The sequence below is a fragment of the Nicotiana tomentosiformis genome, chromosome 1 (assembly GCF_000390325.3).
Source record: "Nicotiana tomentosiformis chromosome 1, ASM39032v3, whole genome shotgun sequence".
Taxonomy (NCBI): domain Eukaryota; kingdom Viridiplantae; phylum Streptophyta; class Magnoliopsida; order Solanales; family Solanaceae; genus Nicotiana; species Nicotiana tomentosiformis.
Window position 1 is genome coordinate 147,971,566 of NC_090812.1, and position 10,552 is coordinate 147,982,117.

The window sequence follows — 10,552 nt, forward strand, 5'->3', positions numbered from 1 at the left end:
GGTTCCTTGGATATGATTGAGAAGTTTATATCGAGGTTCTTCTGGTCTGGACAAGAAGATGAGGGAAGGTACCATTGGGTCTCCTGGTCTAAATTGTGTTTCTCCTATGAAGAGGGAGGATATAACTTTAGAAGACTTGAATATATTAACCATGCTTTCACGTCTAAATAATGGTGGAACCTTAGAACCACCAATTCCCTATAGTTACAATTCATGAAAGCCAAATACTTTGACAATGAGCATCCTGTCAACCTTCAGTGGAGGAATGGGCAATCTCATAGTTGGAAAGCCATGTGTAATCTGAAGAGTAAAATGGACCCCTGTATTCAGAGGCAATTGAAAAAAGAGAATATCAATTTGTGGTTTGACAATTGGTAGAAGCTTGGTCCTCTGCATAATAGAATGAGATAATCTAGTTTACATGATAATATCAAGGTCAATGAAGTTCTAAATGATGGTCACTGGGACTGATCTACTTTAAATATCCAGCCTCCTGATAATGTGAAAGACCTTATTTCAACACTTCAAATCAGCCTTCATCCGGATGAGAATGACATCCCAATCTGGAATGAAACTCAAGATGAAAAATTCTCCATATCCTATGCCTGGAAGAAACTAAGACATAGGAAATAGATCTCCCATTTTGATAACATGATCTGACACAAAAATGTGCCTTTTAAAATGGCATGCATTACTTAGAGAGTTATCCACGAGAGAATTCCCATTGATGATAGAATTAAAAAATTTGGCACTAATATTTTTTCTAAGTTTTAATGTTGTACATGTTTAAATATGAACCATGCGGAAGAGCCTGTTCAATATTTGTTCATCAGTGGACAATATGCTCAGCTCTTATGGAACTACTATGCTGGCAAGCTTGGCATCATATACATGGGAGTACTACGAGTTTTTAGCCAAAATTATCCCTTATCTTTGGGGGTAAGTCTAACTTTGTCCTTTATCTATTGCCCTGAGTACTTATAGTCCTTTAAGTTTGCTAAACTTGAGCAGGTTTAGTCCATTTAACAAAAGACCCAAAGGGAGACCTAAAAACTAACAGTGATTTCACTGAATCAACTGGGTAAAAAAACTTTCAGTACTCAAATTTTGCAGAACCGTTGTAGTGAACCTATACCTGTTTAACGGGCCGAGTTGACTCGGTTCCGGCCCGGCCTAGACCGGTAGTAAATCGGACTGGCCCGGACTGGTGGAAGGGGGCCGGGTAGGGCTGGGTTTGGGGGGGTTAGGGAGTTAGTCCGTATATATTTTTTTATCGATTAACCGGACCAATCAAACCCGATCAATAAAAATTATTGTTGAACCGGTTAACCGGATCGACTCGGTTGAAAAAAATAGTGACCAGTCGGTCACCAATCCTGGCCGGTTGCCGAGTTTTTAAAACCGGGCTTAATTGATTCGGGTCAATCGGGTGAAAAATTGAACCGGAACGGTTCCGAGTCTAAGGGCCCGACCCGGCCCACCCCTTTGTTATCTTTAAGATTGTAGAAATAAGTGTGATAATTTTAACTTTTTTTTAAAAAAATAGTCGTTGAACCGGGCCGGGCCGGTTAACCGGTTCAACAGTAATTTTCATTGACTGAATTTGACCGGCCCGGTTAACCGGTAAAAAAAATATATACGGACCAACCCCCCAAACCCAACCCTACCTGGCCCCCTTCCACCGGGTCGATCCGGCTTACTACCGGTCTAGGCCGATCCGAAACCGGGTTAACCCGACCCGTTAAACAGGTTTAGGTTCACTACATCGGTTCTGTAAAATTTGAGTACTGAAAGTTTCTTTACCCAGTTGACTCAGTGAAATCACTGTTAGTTTTTAGATCTCCCTTTGGGTCTTTTGTTAAATGGACTAAACCTGCTCAAGTTTAGCAAACTTAAAGGACAATAAGTGCTCAGGGCAATAGATAAAGGACAAAGTTAGACTTACCCCCAAATATAAGGGACAATTTTGGCTAAAAACTCGGAGTACTACTAAGAAACTTGCTTATAAACTGTAGGAATTATATTACTGCCAACTCTGTGGTTGCCTATATTTGCAGGATACTTCAACCTTTAGTGATATGAGAGTTATGGAGGTCAAGATGCATCTCTAAATATGAAATGGAGAGACTATCAGTTGCAAGATCTATCTCACTAATCAACTTCAATACAACTTGTCAAACTCAATTCAAGAAATTGGAGTTCAATTACTCATGGGAAAACCTGTGTAGAATTTTGGGAACTACCTTTAGTGGAAACTAACACCTCTATGGTGAAATAGATTAAACATCCTATCCTGTTCGTGAAACTTAAAGTGATGGTTCATGCAGAAATGGAGAATGTGGAGAAGGAGGTGTAGTAAGGGACAATCTGGGCAAATTTATAATGGCCTACTCTATTCCACTGGGGCTAAGTACAAGCAATTAGGCTGAGGCATATGCTTTTTTTTTTGGAATCAACTGGTATATAGAAAAGAGGTTCAACTTGATCATTAGTGAAACTGATTCCCTGTTACTACAAAACTGCATCTCTGGCAACTGTACCATTCCATGGAGAATGAAAGATGTAGTCCAATATATTAAGAACCTCATTAATAGACAAGGTATCGTCACCAACCATTGTTTTAGAGAGGCTAACCAAGTCGCAGATAGAATGGCCTATCTAAGCCACAACTAGGAGAACCAGTACATATGCACTAATTTTTGTTCATTACCTAGTCAGATTAAAGGATTTTTGAACATATATAGATGGCAAATTCCTTCATTTCGAGTCAAGAATAGGAGACAAACATGCTTATGTTCGAGCCACCTTGAATTCTCAGCTTTATTGCCACTTAATTTTGGGGTCAACTAGTTTGTTCATAGCTATGGAACTATTATGTTTACAAATCTTGAGTCATGCTAGTACATGATCCAAAATGTATACTGTATACGGTAAAATTGGTTTATAATAAATGATCAAATAATGTCATGACACGTGAAACCGACGACAGGTGAGGCGAATTATGTTACAAGCAATACCGAGAACAACAATTGCAATTGACATCGGGTAGACCCGAAGGGAGTGTGGTCAATGGGAGAAAATCGTATATTTTCCATCGGATAACATTCAATGAAGAGTATCCTCTCACATTAAGTGGGCAGCCGTTGCAGAGAATATGCATTCATGGCCTACCATTACATATTCATCAATGACTCCTTTATTATCATTTAAGTCGGGCTTGATCCTAAGATCTTGTTTCCCTAGGTATAGCTATAAATAGCAGGCTCAACAGCTATTGTAACACACGATATTCTTGGCAAAACATATGCTGTATTCTATTTTCGCTCTCAATTAAATAATTTTATTTGCTCTTTTATATTATTCTCATTTATGTCCTCGGAGCCAGGCTTATTATCTTCTTTAATTTTAATCGCTATGTCTTACTTTTATCCATATTTATTTACTATTTTTGGATCAAATCAGTTCGCTTGTCTATAAATTAAGTAACAGATTCAACTGTACCGTTTTACGGGTAATCAGTTTGGCGCCCACTGATCCACGCCCAATCCACACTCAACAATGAGTGAAAACAGTCGTTGGAAGAATAGTACCCAACAGTGAGTCCGGATCGATTTCCTCAGGGAGTTAAATATGGGTGTTAGAGTGTACACTTGATGAGTGTAGAAGAAATAACTTAATTACGCTTCCAAACAAGATGGCTGTATAATTTACTACAATCTATACTAACAATGATTAATTAGAGAAAAGAAACTAGAGATTGAGTAATTGCTTTTGTTATTTTTCAAAGGGGTAAAAGGCCTAGGGATGTAACCTTAACCTAGGTATTAGCCTAATGGGTTAATTTTGTTAACGCTTATTTTAGTGATCGAGATGTATTATAACTCTCAACTCTAAGTTACCCACTCAATACCTCTCAGTCATAGAGTGATTTTGCCCAAATTGGCATTCTCAAGCCCAATTAGGTATCAAGTCAAATAGTTGATATGAGCTCAAGTCGGATTTTCTCTATCTCTAGTTCAAACCCTTTAATTAGGCTAGCCAAAAACTTAACTAACCCAATTTCTTGTTAGCCAAATTTTTCTAGACTAGGTCCCTCTTTCTCAAGTAAGAACCAAGTCAAAAAGGCTTGAATTAATGTTTGCAACCATTAATTCTAGAAATAATGCATGAACAAGGCTAAATTATAAGCACCCAATCATAAACAAGCATTAGATTAATTACCCATAAGGTTTACACACTAGGGTTGGGTCACAACCCTAGAAAATATTTAGCTAGTCATAATAGAAATGGAAGAAAATAAAGAATAAACACTAATTAAAGACATAATACAAAATTAAAATAATAAACTAATGTCTTTTTAACCAAAATTGGTCACAGATTACCAAAAGTGGTAAACTACAATAGCTACACCTCAAAAAACAACCAAACTTGTCCGAAACCAATGATTCCCGTCTATTTATAGTGGCTGCCAAAAATGCCTTTCGGGAGGTTCGGCGATCACACAATTCCATGTGTGGTCCGTCGTTTACTTGGTTCTGCAAGTTGAGGGATTCTGAAGCCGCACAATTTGTTTGCGGCTGCGCTTTAGCTCCTGCGACCTCAAGTTTCCTTCTGCGGCTGCACTATTGGCAAGGCTTCACTCTTGGTCGTTTTGCACACTCTCTGAACTTTTTGAGTTCTTGTCAATGAGACCATGTTTTGCATCCGCACAATTTGTTGCGGTTCGCACTTTGCTTCAGTCATCATATGAGCTTCAACACCATATCTGCGGCCGCAGAGAGAATTTTGCAGCCCGCGCTTTCTTCTGCGGACCGCACTTTTGGTATGCTACGCTCCTTCTTGACTTATGAACCGGAACACTCCTTTTTAAGTCAGATTTCTTCATTAAATTCTAATTCTCCAACATTCCTGTAATTTGCCCAATTTTATTAGTTTTGGGAACAGAAATTAACACTTTTGGACTAAAACTAAAGCAAGAAGGTAATAATAAGTGGTTAAAAATCACACTTATCAACTCCCCCAAACTTCAGTCTTTACTTGTTCAAGCAAATAAATTAGTTCCCACCTCCTCAGAGTAAAAGGTCATTTCAGAGAGTCAATGATAAGCCATTCATACTTAGTTGGGACCAACAATTACCCACAATGCTCATGCATTTTCAACAAGGGGACTAATTACATATTATGTACATATAATTCTAATGTGACATTTGAGCTTCAAGAATTGACTTTACTCATCAAAGACTCTTGTTCTATTATGTAGATCACGGTGGACTCCAAACTCTTCCTCCTCTACCTTCCATTTGCCAAGCTCACTTCAAGAGTTAGCACTCAATTTTAGTTGTAACAGCCCAACCCGCTAGTGATATTGTCTGCTCTGGGCCTAGGCCCTCACGGGTTTAAAATATATCACTAGGGTCTAAGGCTTGTTAACATATATAACCAGCATCCCTCTTGTATTTTTCTGATGTGGGATTCTGTCTAAAGTCCGGCGTATTACATACACCCCCTCTTATGGACTCAGCGTCCTCGCTGAGGTTTGTCCCACCGTATGGGATTCGCCTAGACTCAACACTGAGGTTTGCCCCGCCTAACCGAGATTTGCCTAAATTCAGTTGAATTCTGACCCACCATCGACATGGCTGACGCAAGAGTGGCTTTGATACCAACTTTGTCAGGACCCAATTTAGGATCATGACCGGTGCTTAGGAACAAGTACCCCCAAGTAAGCCTTATCGGTATTTTACAGAAAATCGGACAAAATTTCCCCTATTTTAGGACCATCTAAAATAAACTTGTCTTATAATCAACAACACAATCAACTAATATCCACCAAAACGAATAATAATCCTCATCAACGAAGTATTTCCAACACAATAATACTAACTCCACCTCCAAAAATACGATAAGAAAGTCTAATACGATTCACAAGTCTATATCAATAACAGAATACTCATGATACTAATGAAAATGATTATGGAACGACTCTAAGAGTTTAAAGAAAGAGACTATAACAAATAAATAACAATCTTTGCCCACGCGAATAAATGCGGGGCTCACTAGGAATTTTCATCTCGCACACTCTAACACTCGAAATACTCTTTTGCGTTACCTGTTGTCTCTGTAATAAAATAGTGGGGAATGAGTCGCTAGCATAGTGAGTAATAACACTTAACCACAATTATTTTTAATTGGGGACATGTCAGAAAATATGCTAGTATATCAAATAAAAAATATCATAAGAATGCTTTTTCTAAAACGTAATAAGTCTATTCATGTGTTTCCTATAACAACAATCAATTTAACAAATCGGTAATAAATTTGGTAAACACTGTGTCATAATATTTGGTAATAAGTTTGGGAGATTTCCAAGAAATGATCATATAATCTGTATCACTGTGTGGACCCCTTCGTAAAAGGAGTCAAAAATAAATGTAGGTCCCTACTCGAGGAAAAACTGTAACTGTATGCTAGTTCTACCTTCCCACTAGCGGGGGCTATAACTGTAATCGGTAATATATAAATACAAGGTACACCAGGCCTAACAAACCCGCCGTTAGCTACATGATCCTTCAAAGTCTCCTCCCATTTATACTTGTCTTTGTAATCAGTCACTACTCGTATAAAAATATTTTAAAACGGTATAGGCAATTTTAGTTCTTATCAAATCATGTTATTTCATTCGGTAACAGTAATCATATCTTCAGTAACATTAAAATATGTCTAGTAGCAGTGAGAACATTTAAAATAACGGTAATCATATCAAATAAATATTTCGATATCATATCAAGTAAATGACTTGTCCCACATGCAACTCAAAATAATCGGTAACATATTCATATTAAAAATCATGAATAAATCATGCAAGTTATGGAAACACAAATTGCGGTAAGATTACTACTCACAATACTCGTGTCAAAATACCAAACGCATCACCTCGAGCACTCGTTCAACTTCTTCAACTACCTATATTGTTACAAAACAGATCCTGCATCACCTTCGTGAATTGCCAACATAATTGGTCCATTCCTGTCACATTTAATTAATTCTCCTATTTTCATTCCTCTGAAATATGACCCTTGATTCTCTGTTAATTAATTTTGTAGTACTTAATTGGTTAGGAGCTACATCTTGTTTTTTTAATTATCTGTTCTTATTATCTGATTGATACTATATATATAGAGGACAAGAAGAATTTCTTTTGTTTGACACAAAAACAGTACTCATATCCTTACGTAGCAGTTTACAAGCACTGATAACTTTGTACAGTAGAGTGCTCAGTATAAACTGATAGATTCTTTATTCAATCTAATAGGAATTCCATGATTGTGCTATATAGAAACACCTTGAGTCTCTTTTGTTATGTTTACCCTGAATTATAGAATCAATAACTAATAATAGGCTAGGTATCGATTAAAGAAATTCTTACATAAATTACCAAGGAAAAAAAAGGGGATTAAATTACCTAGATTGTTCTCCTCCACTCCAAAAATCCCTTCATTAGAAAGAAGTAAACTCTCTTCTTTTGTTGCCTCCGATCACTTTTGCCGAATTTCAATTGCTTCATACCCTATCCCTCTTTGCTTTATGTTAGTTCGTAGTGCACTAATTCCTCTCTTATTTCTTTTAAGGCTTGATATTAGCTTCTATTTTTGTTTGCAGGAGCTTTAATGTTCCATCCCTCCTACTCAACTACTCTTATTACTTTTTTCTTGAGATTGCAAGGAATTAGAATTTTAACCCTTCCCAATCCCTATACGATGCCTAACAACAATTATATTTTGGGCTTCGGCCCTTTTATATTCCTTTTTAGTTCCCGGTCAAACGGGTGATTTCTGTTTTAGTTTAATTGAGAAGGCATGGCGGATTACCGCCCGCCACTTGATCATTATGGCGGATTACCGCCCGCCACTTGATCATATTAAAATGGTATCAGAGCCTAGATACTTTCATGGTATATATAAGATAGATATGAAATATTCGACATAGATATATTTCTGAAATATGAATTTAGGAGAAACTAGTATGAAAAATACTAGATTAGAAGAGGTAGATATACCTCAAAACCTTGATTTGTTAAACAAATGGACTATTCCTAAAGTCCCTATTAGAACAATCTATGATTATGGATGGTTTGATAAACTCTCTTCTAAACAACTTGTTAAAATAACTGAGCAATTCTTTAGCTTTGAATTCGTCTGAACAGACTATTCGTTTGTTAAACAAGCATGATGTAGATGTTTATAAACACCAGTATAATTATTTGCATATTGGTATGGTTCAAATTGCTTTTAAGCCTTTAACCCTTAAAGGGTTACCAGAGACATTTTTGGCGGCTCTCAGAGATGCCAGAAATTTGAATTTTAGACAGTCTCTGATGGGTTCTATTGAATCTACTGTCGCCTATGGCCCAGTATATTTTAATACCCAACCAAATCTGCAATTATCTTTATCTGATATTAATATACTAGATGCGTTAACATTAAATGTGAAAACGCATGGTTATAATTATGCGCCTGGTTCTAAAATTATATGTTTATCGTATAGGATTTATTTTAAATTACTATCAACGTTAAACCCTAGATGTAAATTATATGATACATCTGATCAGACTATTTTAGTGGAAACGAATTTTGCAAAGTCTAAGGTCACCACGAGGAGACCTATTAAGTGGGAGAAAATTAATTTTCCAAATACATGGACTTTGGATTCGGTAATATCCCCCAGTCAGATAACTGATGCTGTCAGTAATACTGAGTATTCTCATATTACTCAAAATCCGGATGGTAGGATTTGCATTCAGTTTGACGATAATAATTCCACTTATAGTAGACAGTCATTTTCTAATAATAGACTGTTACCTACTATTAGTTCTAGTTATAATAGACATTCTTTCACAAATCATAGACTGTTACCCGATATTCAACATATTTCTCCTGTTGAACTAGTCTATGGACCAGCTAGAAATCGTGCTGCATCTCTACACACAATTTCTACTAAAGTAGGTGATAAACCTGTTGAAAGGGTTAAGATTAACCCCAAAACAAATATTGTTCAGGATAATGATAATATTTCTGATAAGGATATTCCTTCTGCATCCGAAATGGATTTTGACCCCAATGATACTTAATGATTCCACACCAAATTGATTTTAGTCCAGGGTCACAAGCTAGAGGTTATATTCAAAAGGAATTTTTCACTGATAAATGGAACCAGTTTAAAACTTGGTTTTTTGATACTTATAGTAAAGAAGATTTAAACAATATATCTCAAGAGTTTTATGAAACTTGTGCTTTACATAATCAAATTATGTATTTTATTTCTTGGTTTATAACCACCTATTTACCACTTTTTATAAAAGTTTTAGAAAGATCTTATAAAGACGGGAATGGCAATATTACTAAAGCCATTTACCCTCCTCAAGCACCTTTTGTTTTACCTAATAATATAGGTATTACTTTTACTGCATTCCAAAAATTTATTGATGAAGATGTTGCTGCAGTCAGCATCACAGAAATTAATAAATTAATTTCTCAAAATAATTATTTGAGTTTATATGTTAAAGTTTTGGGTGAAAACATTAGTTTTCTTAATAAAAAACTTGATGATTTAACAGTCTTGATTAAAGATATGAGTATTAGAAAGACTTTGACTGATATTGCCTCTTCTTCAGGAAGCAAATCAGAACCTCAAATTGTTCTTACTCATATTCAAAGACCCCCTGATATTCAGGATTTTAAATTTAAATCTTTTGGTGATTTAGAAGAACTTCTTGATAAAAAGTTATCCGGTTTGAATATCAAACCCATTGATTTATCAAATAATTTTGCTGATAAATTAGATAATACTTTTGACTACAAAAAGGATATTTTGTCAGAGTTTAATAAACACAGAAGTTACCCAAAAAAGAATAGTAAGTTTGCGGATAGCAGATACGCTGATAAACCCAGAATGCAAACTTATTATTACAATCGTCCAACTCCTCAAGATGTTTTAATAGAGGAACGTGATTGGAATCAGACTAATACGTCTTACAGTGGTTCCGAAATTTACGAATGAAATCTTGATGGATTGACCGATAGACAATTAACTATTCTTGTGCATAGAATGCTTATGTATGCAACTATCTGTAAAAGTGTGAAAAATACAGATAGGAATATTTGTAGAATGATTGTTACTGGTTTTACTGACCAACTTCGTGGCTGGTGGGACAATTATTTGACTATCGATGAAAGGGCAATGGTTATTAATGCCAAAGCCACTGAAGATGGAGTTGATAACTTAGGCATGACTCTAGTAGCAAATAGAGAAGATGTTGTTTACACTCTTATTCTTACTATATTAGAACACTTCAATGGTAGATTTACCAATCAAAATGAGACTGTCCGTGATGGAACACTTCAAGGTGGTATAAAGACACCTTTATGAGTAGAGTGATGGAACTACCAGAAAATAAGCTTGAACATTGGAAAGCTAAGTTCATAGATGGCCTTCCCTCTTTATTTGCTGAAAGAGTTAGAAAGATTTTAAGAGGTAGTTATGGTGAAATTCCATA